Source organism: Pithys albifrons, chromosome 2, assembly GCF_047495875.1.
Source record: "Pithys albifrons albifrons isolate INPA30051 chromosome 2, PitAlb_v1, whole genome shotgun sequence".
Classification (NCBI taxonomy): domain Eukaryota; kingdom Metazoa; phylum Chordata; class Aves; order Passeriformes; family Thamnophilidae; genus Pithys; species Pithys albifrons.
In genome coordinates, this window is record NC_092459.1 from 48,388,382 (window position 1) to 48,409,490 (window position 21,109).

The following is a 21,109-nucleotide window of genomic DNA, read 5'->3' on the forward strand; positions in this document are numbered from 1 at the left end:
GAGTGGAATTATGAAGGCAAAGTTTTGGTCAGTATATAAGCACAGTAACTCATTACAGCCCTCATGGATCCATGCAAACCATTTTTGGAGGATTCTTTTGGAAAGTCAGTTATATCCTGAGTTTAAAAAATAAAAAATAAAAACAAAACAAAAAAACAAGTGATCAACAGGTCAAGGGAGGAGAGTCTCTCCCTCTACTCCATTCTTATGAGACACCACACAGAGTGTTGTGTCTAGCTCTGGGCACAACACAAGAAAGACAGGGATCTGTTAGAAAAAGTCCAGAGGAGGGCCACGAAGATACTCACAGAGATAGAGCACCTCTCCTACAAAGACAGACTGAGATAGCTGAGGTTATTCAGCCTGGAGAAGAGAACGCTCAAGGGAGACCTTATTGTGGTCTTTCAATGTATGAAAGGAGTTTATAAGAAAGAAGGAGATTTTATCAAGGCTGCAGTGACAGGACAAGGGGCAATATTTTTAAACTCAAAGGGGGGAAATTTAGACACTGGAACATGTTGTTAAGAGAAATTGTGATGTTCCATATCTGGAAGCATTCAAGACCAGACTGGACTGGGATTTGAGCAACCTGATGTAGTGACAGATATCTCAGCTCATGACAGACCCATTGAACAAGATGATTTCTAAAGTTCCCTTCCAACCCACACCATTCTATGATTCTATGATTCCTTGCTCACTGTAACCTCTTCCAAACAAGGTGCATATGTTCAGTAATTACACACTGTTTCAGTGTTGCACAAAGGGCTCTCTCTATATTATGATCTAGTCAAGATCTCACTAAAAAGCACTCAGCAATTTGGCAACTGATGTATCATAATTATTACTTTCTGTACTTTTTTCTTTAAATATTCTTGAGGATCTTACATGAAAACAGGAAAGCATTATCTGTGGCTAGCAATAAAATTGATAGAAATGAGGATCAGGTTCTTATGAACCAATCCTGCAATTTTTGTATCCATATATGAAGATGTGAATGGAAAAGTAAGATTTCAATAACCCTGGAGAAGACCACAGCAGCCACAGAAAACAAATGAGCTCAGTGAATATTTCATGTTGTGAAAAAGTTGTTAGATTACATATTGAAAGGTCAACACTTAAAAGCTATAAATATGTCCCTCACACACACACCCCTCCCCCCATCCATTGTACATGACCACTTTAGGCGTGGAGCTAAACTGCTTTTTTGAAATGTGGATAACTTTCAGGACTCACATCTTTATGAAACTGTGGAAATGTGATTTACACACTCATGTCTCCAAACCCTTCCAGATCATTAAATTTCCTTTATCAAAGGAGGCATCAAGAATTTATGTTTGGAAAGTTCCTGCATGCCCTTTTTTATCTCTAATTGCTCAGGTAAAACATAGGTTCTGAACTGCCGCCATCAATGATTATATTCATCTGGTGTAAATGAGATAGGCTCCTAGAAATGGGGCATTTGATATACCTTGCATTTTATGAAATTAAAGGTCATAGGTGGATATGGGTGAATTGCTTTATGAAAAGAATTCACAGTTCCTTAGAGAAGGGATGCTTTGTTCTTGCAGTGGCAGTCTTGGTTTACAAGGCAATTTATAGTTCAGGGAAATTATGGGAGGGAGGAACTTCATATTTACTGGCCATTATTTACATTTTACTTTTCTTCCCTATCAGAGTCCACTCACAGTTGTATTCTACATTAGTTCTTATCATACCTGCCTGGTTCTCTTTACTTTGTAATTGCCCATCAATGCTACTGACTTCCCTCCCCTATACACTGCGTGCTGTCTGTGTACCCAATAAAATTTGAGATTCTAAATTAGTTAATTTAGTAGTTTTAGCTCAATCCCCAGCCAACAGCAGATAAAAACATATGCAATACTGCTCAGTTGACACAATTTCTTTCATCTGTACTGAGGAAATGCACTGGAACACATCCAACACTGACAGTAAATTGATTTGCACCCTTGAGATGCTGGCTACTCCTGTCAGAATTGAGTTTGTTGACAGATGGCAGGCAGTGTGGAGAAACTTTCTGTGGAATTGCTTATATGTTACCCAGAAATGGGTAAAAAATCAAATAGCACTATGGTGGTGGAAGAAAGGCTGAATAACTGGATTTATTACAGCCTCAGATTTCTCCACTTTCTGATAAAATTCCGGGCCACCCAAATGAAACAGGGTTTCAACACTTTTTTGAGTTATTTATTACTTTTTTCTTTTGCAGTGTGGTTGTGCATGTTTCTTTAAATGCAGTAATTAAAAAGTATGTCCAACATACAGAGATTAAAGAATGCACTTGCCAGAAAATGAGTACTTTGCATACTTCAACCATTAAAATCTTCAAAAATTGAAATATTAGTGTAATAATATGTTCTCTGGTACTTGGGGTAACAGCAAAACAATAGACATTAAAATTTCTACTTTTGATTTTAAAGTTGAGTGTCAGATTTTGTGAAAAATCTTTTATCTCAATGTAACAGGGATGATTTATTTTACCTAGTTTCTAATCGCAGTCTGAAGACTAATGTTCCAGATTTCTTTGCCTTTGATATAGCTACCATGTTTCATGCTCAAACGCAGATTTCATAATTCCAGAGTTAAAGATGTCAAGAGCACAATCATTCCTAAACAGTATGTCCTGCCTAATTTTTGCTGTAAAAAAAAAAAAAAAAAGGAGAGAAAAATTATCAGACCATTTAATTTCCCCACAGGTGTTACTGACTGTGACATCAAACTTAATTCTGAAGCCCCTTATTGTTTATTTTACATTTCAACTACAGAAATGGCTCAGTAAAAGCAAGATGTTAAATGACAAGTAAATGTGACAATTGTGAGGAGAGGCCACGAAATATTCTGCTAACACTTGGGAGGAATAACATGAATTGTCAGCTGGCTTTATTTTGCTTTCATTGAGCGCTAATGGTGATATGGGAAGAAATATCCATACCTCACCTTTTTGCCTCCCAAATTAATTTTGTGATTTTAAAAGGGTTGAACCAAGCTCAGGCACTTCAAGAAGAGAAAAATAGCTAGCTATCAAAGAACAAGAGGATGTATTGGTAGAGACAAATGAGGCACAAAGATAAAAGAACAAAATGAGAAGAATGAAAAGGGGAAGGAATAATGAGATATGACAGCCATGAGAGAGGCTTGTCCATCCCCTTAGCCATAATAATGTTGACAAAATTTCACATATTCAAATAATTGGCTCGTTAAGTTTTAAGGTCTAGGTCCAGATGGGATGAAGAGGCAAGTCAGAAACCTTTGAATTAGAGGTCATATAGTGCATACACACACACACATGCACACACACAGAGACACCCACACATACATATATATATGTATATACACACACAAATATAATCTGATAGAATAGCTTCTGTCAGCTTCATTATTTATTTTTGTTCATGTTCATGGAAATCATACGGGGAAATAGGTTGGCGAGACCAACTACTCTGCCTCCTGGGCAGCTCTCCTGACAGCTAGCTGCCTGAGGAGTAGACTGCCAATCTTTTCAGAACATCTGATTTCCCAGCTGTTTACCTGGTGAGCTGCTAGTCTCTCAGGCTCTCCAACTGGCTGTTCCAGAAGCTCTCCAGCTGGGATGGGGGGTTACCTGGTGTCACAGAAATCAAGCTCCCTTGCTGGAGTTCAGTGCTGGCTGAGGTCTGGAAGGATATTTGCTTTGGAAACTCTGAAATGTTCTCAGTGTTTTGGCAGCCTGGACAATATCTAGATTTCACTGCTTTCAAAGCAATATCTATGAAAATTTGTAGAGTCACAATGAGAATATTAACTTTGTTGTTTCTGCTGTGCTGGTTTTCCCTTAAAAATGTGCTAATTTTTGTCCCAAATCAGGAATTAAAAAATAAAAGCAGGCTGAAATTCATGTCGGAAGGTGATACCATTTCCTTACCATGTCAGTGGTGAAAAGACATCTTGATTTCAGAGAATGAAGAAAACCAAAGGCATATTGAAAAAATGTAAGACTGTTTGTTCAACTTTTATTCTGAATGGATTTCATTTCAGGGGACATTTTACAAGATGAAAAAAAAATAAAAATTTGTTCTTAAGTAGAAAATTAAAGTCATAGTCTCCTTAGGTGAAATTACCACAAAATAGCCCTAAAAATCACGTGTCAATAATAAAGAGGCATAAAACCATCCTTGCAAGTTGCCTTTTAAGACTGTTCTTGGGCATACAACAAGAAAAGCATTTTTAAAAGTTGTCTCTTAAGGTTTCAGGTCATTTGCTGTTTTATATCAGTGTCTGACTTTGTCTGGAAGTCACACTGGGCACCTCTCCCGCTGCCAAAACAATTCAGAACTGACTTGGATGGGGTGAGATCACTAAATGCTGAATTAGGTCATACTTTCTGCAGAACTTTAAGGTTTTCATAAATACCTTCCTCAGAGTGATAGTTCATATTGATTTCTGACTAGAAAGGGCAGCTGCATATTGAGGATATTTTTAAGTGTTACTCTTCCAACATGAACTCTTACAAGTTAATGTGCTATTTTATCATACTTAATTTCTCTTTTCTCGGTGTTCTAGTAGAAAATGAGGCAAAATTTCCATTTCCAAGTGATTTTAATACCTGGTATTTCAAAACAGCAAACGTTTTGGAGCTGCTTTTGTATACCAAGGTGAATATTTAAACATATACATTGGGACCATTTCTATTTAATATCTTTATTGATGATCTGGATGAGGGGATTGAGTGTACCCTAAGTCAGTGTGCAGACAGCACCAAGTTGGGCAGGAGTGTTGATCTGCTGAGGGTAAGAAGGCTCTGCAGAGAGATCTGAGCAGGCTGGATTAATGGGCTGAAACCAACTGTATGTTGTTCAGCAAGGCAAAGTGCTGAGTCCTGCGTTTGGTTCACAACAACCCCATGCAGTGCTTCATGCTGGGGTAACAGTGTCTGGAAATCAGCCAAGAGAAAAACGACCTGATGGTGCTGGTTAACAGCCAGCAGAACATGAGTCAGCAGTGTGCCCAGCTGACCAAGAAGACCAATGCCATCCTGACTTGTATCAGAAATTATGTGGCCAGCAGGACCAGAGAAGTGATTGTCCTCCAGGACTTGCACTGGTGAGACTAAACCTCGGATTCTGTGTTCAGTTTTGGGCCTCTCACTACAAGAAAGACATTGAGGTACTGGAGCACGTCCAGAAAAGGGCAGCAAAGCTCCTGAAGGGTCTGGATCATGACTTTTGTGATGAGCCACCGAGGAAGCTGGGGTTTTTTAGCACAGAGAAAAGGAGGCTCAAAGGAGACCTTATTGGTCTCTACAACTACCTGAAAGGAGGTTGTAGAAGGGGTGGGTTGTAGCAAGCTTAGTCCCTGCTACCAAGGACCAAGCAACAGGACAAGAGAAAATGGCCTCAAGCTGTGGCAGAGGAAGTTTAGGTAGGATATTAGGAAGAATTCCTCATGGAAAGGGTTGTCAAGCACTGGAACAGGCTGCCTGGGGAAGAGGGTGAGCCACCATCCCTGGGGATATGTAAAAGATGTTTCAATGTGGCACTTAAGGACATGGTTTAATCATGGGATTGGCAGTTGAATTCAATGGTATTAAAGGTGTTTTCCAATCCAAATGATTCTTGAGAATGAGTCTTGAGAGATGATTCTCCAGAATATATGACAAAGCATTACTAGATAATTAGTTCTAGTTTCAAAAGGCAAAGCATAACTTGTTTTTCTAACTATGGGTCCTGGTTCTGGCCAGGACAGGGTTAATTTTTTGTCATAGCCAGGAGGGTATATGGTCAGGACCAAGAGGTCATTCTATACCACCTCATGTCATTGCCCTCACCAGGGTCAAGAGACTCTCTTTGTGGGAGAAGGCATTTCTTCTGGTTGAGTAAAGGTGGTGGAAGGACCTGTCCTGTATTGTCTACTCATGAGGAGTTTCCGTGTGAATGGCTTCTTTTCTTGTACCGTTCATCATTAGGATTGTTCCTGTTACTGTTAGTTTTCTTACTTCATTGCTGTTTCCAGTAAATTGTTCTCATCTCAACCCGAGATCGAGATCGTTGCCCTTTGCGCCTCTGATTTTCCTCTCCAACCTGCCACAGCAGAAAGGGGGAGGGGAAAACAGGGGAGCAAGAAAGAGAGGCACATTGTTTGAGTGTCTCAGTGGGGACACTGAGTTGAGGAGTACCATTCCTAAACCACAACACTTTGGACATAATGAAGCCCCACAGAGTATGCAAGACACATGAAGGGAATCAACTGACTAAATGACACGTATCTGTGTTCCCTCCTCTTTCAGAAGCAGCAAAAAGGTAGTCAGTATTTCATGCAAACATTACAGATACCTAGCTATGGCTGGGCAACTGAATTCTGCCAAAATACTATTTATCAAAATTCTTATTTCATACATTTTCTTCTTGTCCTCTTAATCTGTCTGAATCCTTAAAATATGCATGTTTATGCTGGTCATATCACAAAATTGTTTTCTCCTATAAGACCATGTCACAATATGTAATGGTCCTATATTTCCTAAAATTCATCTACAAAATTAAGCTGAAAATTGCCATATTACCTCAGAAATCAATAAATGTAAATTGATTCTAGATAAGACATGAGAGAGGGATGGAAATCTTCATAATAATGGCTACAATTGAATAACCCTTCACTGTGGGAAGTACTTTTCCCAGTTATAAGTTAACTTCTGAAGTTCTCTGCCCTCATAAAAGAAAGATGTTTCCCCAAATGAAATGATGCACTCAGCTTAACTAGCACTGATATGAGTGTGTTCTATTTGGACTTTTGTGTTGATATGCTTTACACAAACACTACAACCAACCAACAAGGCATGAAATTATTAGTGTTAAAGGAAGACTAGGAAGTCAAAATTTGTAATATGTATTTACAGTCAATCAGTGTATCTCAACAACAGCAGTAAGCATTGATCACAAAACAGGTGGTTCTTCTACTCAGATCTCAGAATTCATTGAAAAGAGAGTGCCAAGCTTCAGCAGCTTTAGGGTAGGAAAGCCCAGATTGAAACAAAGCTCAATCATATCAGTGCTATGTTTATTAATGGGTTAATAAGGAAAGTATCAGTTCATACTGTGCTGTGTCTTTCAGAATGTTAGAAAAGGCACTTGTTTACATGGAAGGAGAAAGGCTGCCCTTGTAAATAAAGCGCAGTGTTTTTACCCATCACTACAATGCAGTTCCCTACAGAAAGGTCTGGAGTGCCTTGTGTGAGCACAAAGAGATATTTCATAGGAGTACTGTACAGGGGAGTGAATATCTGCGATAACAGCTTTCTGTGTAATCTGGTTGCCTTAAGTTACTGTGTGTACATATATATGTGTGTGCATATATATATTTTTATATATAAAATACATGTAAAATCATTGAATTCATAGCTTGTAAAATTATGTACACCAGTCTTGACTGTGTCACTTTCTGAATTTAAAAGTAGTTTGATATCTACAATGACAGAAAAGGGTGTGCAATAAGCAAACACAGACACCGTGGTGCAGAAATTATGATTTTACAATGTGAGTGGTTGAGGTATCTGTGAAAGGGTACTTTGGAAATACTTCTTTGCAGAAAATTGTCCCAGACATTTTTCTGAGAAAGAATAGCTTTTCTCATTTTCTTCATGAATATATGCATACGTCATTTTAATAACATCTCCATGAGTACTTGGAAAACAATTTTTTTTAGTACAATTCCTGAGTCTTCCAGTTCTGAGTTGGAAAAAGTAATAGGCAGAGAAACAATTTACTCTGCAAAAATTTACATTTAAATTCATTTACAGCAAATGTCTTTTGTGTGTGCAAGAGGTTTCTGTTACTGATGACATTCTATTGTACAAAACCACACAGCAAGTACCTGTCTCATGATATCCAAGCTGAATCATAGGCGAATGGTTATGAATATTCGTTAATCCCTCTGCCAATATGAAATACCATTTTACAAAGTACCAAGTAGATGCAGTATCCACCTGAGTCTTAGGAAGTTGGCAAGTGCAAGCACTTTGCTGAACTGGGAAACATGATATTAGTATTAAAATCAGGGCAATATATGACACAATATTATATCCCTTTAATTGCATAGTTGAGGAAAAAGAACTTTTTTTATGTTGCCTAAAATTGAGGAAAAATCTTTCGAGGCAATATTAATCTGGGTAAAGTAGAGTAGTTCTTTACTGAAAAGCTTTTCAGTGTGCAAAATACAGAGAGACACCCACCCTGCCCCCAGTGACAACCTCATACTTCTTCAGGCAGGACCTGAGGCTCTTCATGGCTCACCCAGGGTGAGGGGCTGGGGGCTCTGCTCCAGCTCCATCACCCCCCAGTATGTAGAGATATTCACCCAGTATAGGGGTCTTACAAATTTATAACACTACTTAATTACCATAACTAAAGGCTACATCCAAACCAAGAACCTCTCACTCCTCATACCACTCTGGTGCCACCCCAAGAACTGCCCTGTTGGAGCACCTCCAAGGGTCCTAGGTCTTCTATCTTATTTTGGCTACAATATGTATTGTTATTCTAGTCCTGGTACATGTGTGCCAAGCATGATGTTCTAGCTGCTATCTCACCCTTGAGACAGAAATTCAGGAATGTGGGACAAAGTTAAAACTGTTAGGTGCTACCTCAAATGTGAGAAACGATACAGCTATATAAAAATCTACATATATATAAAGTCCTAAGGCATCAGTTAAATCCAGTAAGTGTTTGGATACTGAGAACACTCGACAACCTTCAGATTTTTCATGTTACTCTTTGTCTCACTGTTAGCATACAGACATGCAATGATTACTTTTACTACTATTTTCTAAATTTTTTTTAAATATGTTAATTAAAATGTTTTAGTGCAGCAAATATTTTGGCCAACATGAGCACTTTCATTTCATTTAGCTTTCCTATGGCTTCTGTTATGACTGAATTTATGTATGTGTTTGTGTGCTTGTCTATTCTTCTGTGTAACAGTTTTTAATCATAGAACACAGAGAGGAAGGGGAGGCTGTGGAATTGATTTTGTTGGAAGGAAACCTGAAAGAACAGTCAAGAAACAAATGAAAATGGAATAAAACTACAGAAAATGTGTCTATGGTTGAGGGTGCTGGAGGACACAATGGTAGGCCCACATAGATTGATTTTGCGTAATGGACTGTGGACAGTTCTGAAGGAAGTAAGAGTATGAAACAATGCCAGATGAAAGTCAGAAAGGAAGCATGGAACAGGTGAGAACAGAAAACTGAAAGAAAATAATAAAAATGGCTGGGAGAAAGCCAATATAATCTTGAGGAATGAGAGGAATCTCATTTCATGGTTTTGGGTATGGGGAATGTTGGTCAGAGCAGCTGAGGTCAAAAATTAACTGGGAAGAAAGAGCTATGTAGAAACAATTATGAAGCTAAAAACAAAGGGCTTTAACAGAAATTTGAAACAAGAAAATATTCAGTATTTTACTTTGCTCATCTGATAGTCACTGAACTTTGTGAGAATTAACTAATTAGAACAAATCTCTGTTAATAGAGAGAAATGTTAATCCATATGTTTTTTGGGTTTTGGTTTGGTTGTTTTTTTTTTTCTTGGAGAAGGCAAATAGATCATGTTTCAAACTGGCTTTATGACATTTTGGAGACACAGGATACCATATGAGCAGTAATAGGTTTACAACAGGCAATTCATCATGATCCTGAAAAAATTCCATACACTCTTAGACAGTACCCTGTAACTACTTTAGTCCTGGCTTTGTTCTCCATGAAGGCAACAAATGTGCAAACAGAGTCTCAGGGATAAAAGGTGAATATTTTCTGTAGACAGTACTCTCCAGCTGCACCCAAGCATGGGGGTAGAAAGACAAGGGAATATAGCCTGCCTGAAGCTTTTTTAGGGGAGGTGTAGGTTGGATATTGGAAAAAGGTTCTTCACACAGAGGGTAGTTGGGCACTGAACAGGCTCCCCAGAGAAATGGTCACAACACCAAGCCTGAGAGAGTTTAAGAAGCATTTGAACAACATTCTGACACATGATGTGACTCTTGGGGATGGTCTTGTGCAGGGCTCAATGATCCTTGTGGGTCCCTTCCAACAGCCTATTCTGTGATTCTCTGATTGCATGAATTGTCACAAGGTCCCAATTATATATTTTCACTGCATTTCTATGCTATTGGGCTTTTCTAATTCCCTACATACATATTAAATAATTTACTGAACACTAAACAGACTAGCAAAATCATAATCTTAGGTCCATCAAAGTGGGATTGTTGGGAGTTTTTCCTTGATAGTTTGTATATTGTTTATTCGGAAAAAAATAATATTTTTACATGCAACAGTTGGAGACACCTCTGTGAAACATTTTTGGTTAGAGAATGAAAAGTGAAAGGAGTCTGGGTAAATTGCATTGAAGACCAGAACACTATGTCCTGAAGTTGAAGAATAACATAGTCTGCTGTATACCAAATTTACTTTGCTAAGACCATATATTCAGTCATTTTCATTAGGTCATTTTTCTTTTTCTTTTCCCTTTCTTTTCTTTTTTTTTTTTATTATTAACTCTGTATTAAACAACATCCTTACACCCAATCCTGTCAGATCGCGGAATCTAAGCAGGGTCAGGCCTGGTTATTACTTGGATGGGAGACCTCCTGAGAATACCAGGGGCTCTAGGTTCTAGTCCTGAGGACTTCACTGTCACTGTCCAAGCTTGCTCGGCTGTGGGAAATGAACCTTAAGAGTTCAAGGGTGGGGCCAGTTCTGCGCACGCTGTGCCTCACCTAAAACATCCACTGTGCAGGCTCGAAAGAAACACCCACATGAGGAGAGCCCTTCCCAAATCTTCATTCACAAAGCCTAGCCATGATGAAACAACATTAGTTTAAAAGTCTTTTGATGATGTACCCCAAGGAACAAATACCTCCAAAGTGAAATTTAAAGTATACAGTATGCATATGAAATTGTAGCAAGGAAGTTTTGTCCTATTTTTACATGACAGCAAGCTACATATTTTAACGTGAAAATCAGAAGTGAAGCAGGATTTCATGCAGGCATTGGGCCAAAACTGAACTGTGAAAATTTAAACTCTTGTGTAGGCTGCAAGATTACTTTCTCATCTTGATGGTGTGATTTTTGGACTTGATGTTTTCCCTCACTGTTTACACAATCTTTATTTCAAGAGACAATAAATTATTAAGATAGTGTTTTCTCTAAAATACTTATCATTTTGAAGGATTTCTTCTGTTGATATAATACTACATAGTGATCTCGATTTGCTGAAATTTCAGATTTACCTTTGCTTTTTCATCATTTTGCCATGTTTTGTTTTAACCTTCTCTTCCCTTCAGTTCTGGGAGACACTTTTTCAGGTCAACTGTCAGTCACATGCAGGTCATTACCAGAAGACAGAATCAAAATTTCAAACACAATGATTTTGCTAGAGACCTGAAAAGCCAAAAAATTTTCACAATATTAACTGGAAGTACTTACAGCTTGCATTGTGAAATCTTTGCATAAAAATAGGTGTTCTGGTGACTCTTAGTGTCATTAACATTTAGAATTCCAGTGAAATTAATTATTAGGAAAGAGCAGTGACTATGGGATGTAAGTACAAGCATAGGCTTACACTCTTTATTTATCCTTTCTATTATAATTATGAACTCTGTGTTTGTTATTCCTATGTATAATCTTTCTAATTTAACTGCATATGTAGATAAGACTCTTTATATAGGTCAAAAGCTGTGCCATCAAAACTTAACATCTCTTTTCAAGTTACTACTTAAACAAACAAAATTAGCACAAAAGCATTATTTAAGTGCAGGACTTCAAAACAAGCTCAGTAATCACTCAAACAGTTCATTAGAAAAAAAATCAATTGCATTCAGTAGGATATTGTATAAAAAACTTGCATCATTTAGTATGTGTGAAATAGAAGCACAAAATGTTAGCAGAAATTCCTACTAATAAAGAAACCATGTATAGAATTCATTACAGTCTCACATGGATTTCCAGCAGGTAATACCAATGACCATGTAGATTTATTTTTTCTTCAACATCAAGAGTACATAATTTGTGGAGTGATTTTTGACTGTCTCTTGCATCTCCAGATCTGAAGCTTGACCTGCCCTGATTCCAATCATCACCTTTTATGCCAATCAGAATCCCAGTTTTTGGAAAGACTGCTTAAAAAAAAAAAAAAAAAAGGAGGTGGTTTTGCTTGGGTTTTTTTTTGTTTGGTTGCTTTTGGGGCTTTTTCGGACTTTTCTAAAGCAAGAAATATTAGTTGCCTTATAAGTTACTTATATTTTTGGGTTCTTGGACATGACCTCATTAGGAACCATACTGTTTCTTTTCTTTATTTTATTGCTAATAAGCTTAATTGAAGCACAGTGGGGCAGTACTGTGTGCAAAGTAAAGAAAAAATTGTTTCTGCATCTCAGTGGCTTGCACAAAGACTTTCAAGATAAATAGCAGAAACTTGTATTCATTCTTGCACAACTGAATGTGAGTATTCGCAGCAGGTGCAGCCATTTTCCTATACATGATTGAAAAGACATCCTGTAGGCTAGGAATATATTCCTAGCTAGCTGAGTACAGAGATCTTAGTGCTAGAAAAGGTGTTATGACTGATAAAAAGAACAAGCCAGGACTCTTACACAGAAAATAATTACCAAATGTTCAGGAATAGTTATTTCCTATTACAGTGCCCAGTTGCAGTGTAAGCACTTAAGGCTATTCATTGTTTATTGAACATCTTCAGAATGCAGGAGCCTTCACTGAATGGCAGGTTTTTCTGATTGCCCAGGAGGGCTTATTCTTCATTCTTGCAGTCAATCTCTTTAACTGTTTTTTTCAGAAACAAAAGGCTCAGTTGGAACTGGAGCCCCTCCCTATGGTGTTGGGAATTTTAAGTGCAGACTGAAGCCCATGTGCATAGTACCTTTAATTTATTTTCATAGTTCACATGCCTTTTGCCGATTCCCCACTTCACAAGCTCCCTGGCCATGGCCACATTTGCACAGAGATTGAGATATCAAAGATATTAACCTTCCATGATTTTCATAAAAATTTGTAACTCGGAGTCCTCAAGAACATGAAATGAATGACTCCTGTATTTTTGACAGTATGATTTCAGAATTGCAGTATAAATGTAATAGCCATTGTTGCTGCTTGAGGGGCCTGCCAGTTAATCAGAGCATGTATTGCCACAGCACATATTGCTGCTTGATCAGAGGGCAGTGAGAGGGCACAAGAAGGAACTGAGATTTTCTCAAGAGGATGGTGAATCAAAGAATATGCTAGTTGGAAGGAATCTCAGGGAAGGGGAGAGTTATAAAGAGTAAAATAGAAGATTGGACCAACCATGATAAAGATACCCAAGATATCCTGTACAAATAAGCCTTCCTGATTAAAACTGATGGCAAAACATTTTTCAAAATTTCTGAAGAAAATATTGTTAATAAATTCCAAAAGAAAGAGAAGAACTTTAAAAACTTAATCCCAGTCTCCACTCTTAGGCACTGTGCAATGATATGCCCATGCTTCCAAAAGCACGTAATTATTCAGAAACTATCAAGGAGAAACTATGGAACAGTTTTCAGCTTTCTATAGAAATTTTACTTTCTATTTGAGTTCTTGTGCTTTTTCCTTCTTGGATGTTTAGATTGATACACTGACTAACAAAGCTATGCAGGTCTAGCAGAGCAATGCCAAAGTGATAATAGATCAGCTAATTAAGAGCAAGAGCAAAACACAAGAAAAGATAGACAATATCTTTCAGTAGTCTTTAGCAAATAAAACAAATGAGCAAACCTGTTCCTGCAAGAGGAATCAGCTATGTCATGACACAGGGTACCCAGTACCTGCCTGTGCAGTCACGAATGGAAGGCATCAATGTCTTAACCAAAGAAAACTAAAATCAATGCAGTATGTTAAGATGATGAATACCACTAGGAGACTTTACTGTGAAGTGCAATTCAACAAAGACATCCTGCCAAGAACCTCTATTTTGAAAAGGTCTGTTGTGGTGTAAAATTGAAAAAAATATTGAAAAAAATCTCTTCAGACATTTTAAGAATTCAGTTTTAGAATTTCCCACTTATTATGGATGAGACTGTCAGTTTCTTCCATTTACAAAATGTTGAGTATGTGTAGCTTTTATTACACTGATGAAGTTAGACAAAGAGACCCCTGACAACTCACTCCAGCACCCACTCATTCCTGCAAACACCCCACACTCTCGGTGCTGGTATAAACAGGAGGAAAGACAGTGATGTCTGCCTCCACCTTAATTATCTATGGATGTGGGCAGGAGGAGGACAGAGCAGTGTGCAAATGACTCATCTGGAATGTGACTGCTCTTCTGTTCCTGTGTCATGGCCTACAATTTTCTGTGAGATGGATTTTTGTCAAAGATGGAGTTTTTCTGTCATGCCTGATCTGATGCCACTTACAAGCCATGGCATGGCTCCAATCCTGCTAGCCGTGCCAGGAGGCTCCTCATGGTACAGCTCAGAAGACTTCCCACTGCAGCACTCCAAAATAGTTGGCTGCAAGATGTTGTTTTAGCTCAGACACAGAGGTATGGTGCTGCTTGGGAACACAAGCAGTTCACATGAAGCAATATATGAGCAAATAATTCTTCCTGGAGGTGTGGAGGTGTCCATAAGCAAATTCAGGTCAACTCCAAAAGTAGTTTCACCTGCTTTGTAAGCATTATTGTATTACTTAAAATATTCCAATACTTTTTAGCTCAGAGAAAAGACAATTTACTTTAATATCTATTGTGGCAATAAAATACAATTAGTTGTGTTCCTCTGCAGATGAGTTTGAATGACACCCCTAACCTCATCACAATAAGCTCTTGCATGCCCATGAAACAGCGTTAGACTGGCCTACAAAATGTAATTTCATTAGACACCTAATCATCTCTAGGATTTCATGCTGACAGTCTGGTATGAAGCAGCTGGAAGTCTTACCTCTCAAAAATAAACCAAAAAATGAGGATATTCCAACATGAAACAAAACAAGATTATCAAGCTTTTTTTTAACCTATGATTACTGATTTGCTGCAATTTTGTACTGTCATCCATGATAGATACAGTTAATTTTTGCTGTTTTGTATTTATATTGCATGTTGTCATTTCTATCATTAATCATAAACATAATTGTTATAGACAGAAATGTCTTTTCCCAGACATTTAATTCTAAAATATAATTATCCAGACTTCCTGCTGTTAATGGCATAGAATTCTAATTACTTCAAAATGAAGCTATTATTCATAAACTTGAGGCTTGTAACACACATGTTTACAGTAGATGAAAATTACTATAGAATTCATCACTGTGCAGCTCTTATTTGCCACAGGCTTATTTAACTCCTCTCTTTCTTGGTACTGCTTTTGTTCTATCCCATTAAGGAATGACAAAGTACTCAATTCCCTGTTTACACAGAAAGATATGAGCAGAAGTCCTTCTTCACTGACAATGGGCACTCAAATTTTCTGCCTGTAAATAAACTACAGCTGTGCCTTTCTGTTGTAGGAAGGCCCTTGAATTTGGAAATGGCATTAATTTAATTAGATGATAGTTCTGAGTCAGATAATTCTCACAGTTGTTAATGTACAATGAAAATGGAAAATATATATGCTAATATAAGCTTATACTCACGAGGTTGAAAGAGAAAAATGTTGAATTGAGTAATTTTTTCAAATTTTCAAAGATAAATTGTAAAATAAATTGTACATGGTTTGCTTTCATAAAGCATTGCTCACATGTATTAAACAATGCTCAAATACTATTATTAGCATGTGAAAATTATATTTTATTGCTGTAGGCAACCTCTATTTGTCACATTCATAATTCTTGAAATCTTGTTATTCTTTTCTAAGACTGTGTCCAATAGAAGGCTACCTGTGATAGACTCAGTTCACAAAAAAAAATAAATTACCAGTGGTTGAAGAACTGCAAAGCAAAAAGAAAACAAAATATAAAGGAGTTCCAAGGAATATATATGACAAGATAATAAGACTGAGGAACATCTTTTTTGTTATTGTTCTAGTTCTTGGAAAATCCTACTGACATATCTTAGACTCATTTGTTTTTTCTTGATCTTAATATATGGCAAAGTTTTAAAATATAGATATTATTCCATTCACATCCTTTATTAAGCATTTGTCTAGAGAAGAAAACACAGAGAAAATCACCAAAAAGAAGATATAAACTAATGGATTTTTTTTTTAAGAAAGAAAATATGGAAGAGAATTCAATTTTTGAAAAAGTCAAGTCTCAAAGAAACTAGTAAAATAGAACAACAGGGAAATTTGCAGGTTTTTACTCAGTGTTTTGGAACCTAAGCTTCACACTAAAAATGTTTTAAGAGAAAGCAGATTTTTGTAACTAATTGCAAATATCTTCATAAATTAAATTTCATGCTTCTGTAAAGATGTTAAATATTTTTAAGACATGTAAGTCTCAACTTACAGAAAATTAGCTTAATTCTCCATTCACAGTGACCTTGTACTGTGTGTATAAGTATTATATTTACTCAGTTTTACCATTAATTTTATGAAGTAAACAAACAGATTGATAAATTTCATCCTGAATGTAGAAGAATGGAAGACAAGTGGAAATATCTTAAGTAACAGATACAGATTTCTAGATAAATCTTAGATTAAAAAAGGGGAGGGAATAGAAGATAAACTATAGATAAACTTGGTACCTATAACACCCCAATATCTCTTGGTGTTTTCTAAAATATTACTGTAAAGAAAAATATAAAAGACAATAAACTTTTTTTGTTGGAAGCTCTGTCAAGAACTATTTTTTTCTCTTTTTATTATTAAAATATTCACAAACAAGAGTCTTACTAGAAAATCGTGGCTCTGTATTAATAATTTATTCCCTTTCATGACCTGGTAACCATAGCTATATATCTTATTGCATAAACATCAGCCAGGTTTTGAACAGCCAGAACATGAGAATTATTTCTGTGAAATTTTATGTGTCTAATGGATTTAGGTGTTTAATGATTCTTCTGTGTTGTGAGATCTCCATGAGTCAAAGATTCAGCTATATTGTGTTTGAAAACACTGCATTCTACCTACTATTTTATATAATATTGGGGGAGGTACCAAGGAAGAGAGGAGAAACAGAAGGTAGGCCCTTAAACAGTCTATTTTCTGGCTGGTTGCTTGTCTATAGCATACATGGAAAGCTGAGGTTCAACAAGACCTGATAAGAAGAGGGAAACCACCTGAGATAGGTAGGTACTTCTAGGGCATGGCTGAACTCTTTTTAACAAAGCTAACTAAGGCAGAAGGGAAACGTCACCTTCTAAATGTGTTGATCTACATCACTGTTAAAAAAGTCCAGTTGACTTGACTAGAAGCTTTGTTTTAAATGCCAAGACAAACCTCATATTCTCTGTCAATCTAGTATGTGAATTACCCATAGCTCCCAAAGTACCAAAACATCTCAACAAATGCCAAACACCTGAGCTGTCTCCCAAAGAGTTTAAGACCTGTGAATTATTTCTTCCACCATACATCCACAGAAGGAGGTAGTGATCTCAGAAGTCAAATTTAAATCTCAAAACTTGAAAATAAAAGGTTCGTTTTTGTTAAGTGTAATATGCTTGAAAAAAAATACTAATTGTACACATTGGAATATGAGCTCATTTATTGTGTTTAATCTTTTCCTTTGCTGTGAACTAATCCTACCTGACATACTATGAATAATCAGCATATATTAGTGTTGATTTTTCTTATTTTGCCTTCTATCTTCACATTCTTAACTTGCTTATTATTGTGAAAGATCACTATTTCAAATGAATAGTAACATAAATGACTAAAAGATATTAGTAGTCACACATTGACATAAGTGAGGAACAATGGTTAAATAACAAAGGCAGTGAAGGTAGATATGAGATCTTCACTTTGTACCTTATTTTAGTGCCTCACCTGCAGAACTTGACAGGCTGTAACTCAATAAATTGTGGGCAACTTATTGTTCTCCATCGTTTGTGCTTGGTTTTAATTTTCACATATAAACAGGAATTCCACTGCTACACACATTGATCAGCATTCATATAACATTGCAAAGGAAGCTGAGAACTATAGTGATTAGGTCAGGCCCCACCTCTCCTCAAATTCATGTGCAGTTTGATTCAGGGAATTGATTTAGATCTATTACATTATTGCCAATCTTCATTTGATGTCCATTACTGACAGCTTGATAAATCACAGATTAAAGCAGGGTTAAAAATGTCTTAGTATAGTATACAATCATTGAACCTTACCAAAACATGTAATCCCACAGCTGTACACTATTATAACAAGGAAACACCATCTCTTTCCCTAAATTACTGTTGTGGGAAAACTTGCATATTTAAAAGTATGGGTTTAAAGCACTTTGTAGAATTCAGAAAGCAAAACCTGGTTTTGAGTAAGCTCTATCTACACCACTTTCTGACATACTGCTCTAGTAGATTACATCTTCTTTTTAAGTTTTTGATTTTAAAATAGGAGACTTCTATAAACACAGCAACATTGTGAGAAATGATATGTCACTGAGATGTTTGCTCTAAGTGGTTTATATTAAAGGTTTGAGCAGCCAGGCACAATGCATCAGCTTTAAAAGGCTTACATAAATGGTACAGATAAAAAAAATATAAACTAGAACAGAGAACCAGTCAATTTAAAAGTTTATGTTTGGACTAAGCCTGTAGCTTGGCATACAGCTTGGGCTGTATTTGAACTTCAGGATACTTTATCTTATTTATGTATGTATTGGATCTGGTTGGGATGGAGTTAACTTTCCTTATAACAGCCCTCATAGTGCTGTGCCTTTTATTTGTAGGTAGAACAGTGTTGATAACACATTTGGCAGCCACCCAAGCTCAACCCACCACAATGTAAAAAGCTATTTGGAAAGGTACTTAACTTTTTATTTCCTCACCTACATTTTTCAATAATTCTTTTGCCCACAGCTCAGATTTTAAAGCCAAGTTAGTAACACACAGGCATCTGTGGATTTTTGTTGGGTTTGGCTCTTCTCTAAAGACTTGTGTATTCAGAGCTCAGAAATGTACCACAGTTTTCATTGAAAATATGACACAATCACAAGTTGATCATAATGTAATTGAGCTAACATTCTTACTTGATTATCTAAATATGTTTGTAAGGAACACAGCTTTGAGATTTTTATTTCTTTTACATGAATACTACAAAATGTCAGCTGAATCCAGTTCTATCTAATTGCATGGCAGGGATAACAGAATTCTGTCTTTACATTCATTTTTTTTTCAGACTGATTTATTTTAAAGATATTTCTGCCATAAAACAATATGTTAAATATTAAAATCCCATTAAAATTGATTTAGGTTTCCATAGGTTTTACTTAGGCAATCCATGTCTGAGGGCAAGGGTCCAGGTTAAGTTGGGCTGTTCATCTCTCATCCTCCCAAGAGACTCCCTGCAGTAACATCTGTAGGGCTGGAAAGAAAATCCTGACTACTGTAGGGGTCAGGACTTAGGCAGGTGGGGACTACCCAGCTTTTAGCCATTTTGACTAAATGCTTTTCACTCTCCAGCCACAGAACACTTCTGCCCCTCACTACAAGACACTGAAGTGCTGGAGTGTGTCCAGAAAAGGACAACAAAGTTGGTGAAGGATCCCAAGCACAAGTCTTATGAGGAGCCACTGCAGTACCGTTTTAGCCTGGAGAAAAGGAGACTTGCGGGAGAACTTCATGGTCCCTACAACTGCCTGAAAGGGGATTGTGGCCAGGTGGTCTCTTCTTCTAACAAGTGACAGGATGAGAGAAAATTGTCTCAAGCTATGCTAGAAAATGTTTAGACTGAATATACAGAAAAATTTCTTCATGGAAAGAGTTGCCAAGAGTTGGAACAGCCTGTCCAGGGAAAGCAGTGGAAATACTTAGAAGTTTCAATGTGACATGGTTCAGTGGTGGAGTTGGCAGTGCTGGGTTAATGGCTGGACTTGACAGTCAAAATGGTCTTTTACAACCTAAACAATTCCATAATCCTAGGATTCTATAATTTACAGCCCTGAAATTGGTAGTATGTCACTGTATTTCCCCACTGTAGGAACTACCTCTTAAAATCTCAACTCATGAGACATAATACCCTGGAGGTATTTAAAAGACATTTAGATGTGATGCTTAGGTATATGGCTTCGTGGTTGACTTGGCAGTGCTAGGTTTATGTTTGGATTTGATGATCTTGATGATTTTTTTCCAACCAAAATGATTTCATGATTATTCTCTAATGACCACTTCAACAATCTTTGCTTTTCCTTCAAAAGAAGTGTAGGAAGAAGCACTGTCTTCCATACTCTCCTTGGAAGTACATAGTCAAAGTAGGCTATTTTTAATCTTTACCTATGGGTTTAATAAGACTCAGTCCTTCACAGCTGCTGCATGGAAGCTAAATAAAATTTCATTCCTTGTAACTGATTTATAGTTTCCATTTATGTCTTTAAGATATATTCTTGGGTTTATGACAACACCCTGAACCTGATTTGGCACTCATCTCTCTGCAAATTTTAGTAACTCCTGGAAGGATTCCTTCCCTATTTTATCTCTGACAATATTTTTCTTTAATCCACTGTTGCAGTGCTCCTCACCTCTAACATATAGTTCTTAGTGCAACAGTCAAAATTACATAAAAGAGCCCAAAACAAACTAGTTTTCCTCAAATCAGCATTCTGAATGACACTACTGTTGTCACCAAAACAATAACCTGAAAATATGATTGGTAAATTGCAATTTAAAACTTAGTATCAAAATAAAATATTTTTTACCACTTCAGATAGAATGATGTGATTAAATTTTCTCAAAATATTTTTCAAGATAATCAATAGACTAAGAAAAGTAATAATAAACAATACTAGTTATCGTTGTTGTTGTCAATCCATTGCACACCACTTAATATGGACATAATCAGGGTATTCAAAAGCCATGCTTAGTTTTGACTGTATTTCAAACCCTGTTGGAGCTCACAGATATAAAGCTATTGAAGACCTTATGAAGATATAGGTAGTCACAGGTGTGGGACTGAACTTGAACGTCTCACTGACAATGTAAATGACATAACATCTATGCTACAAATT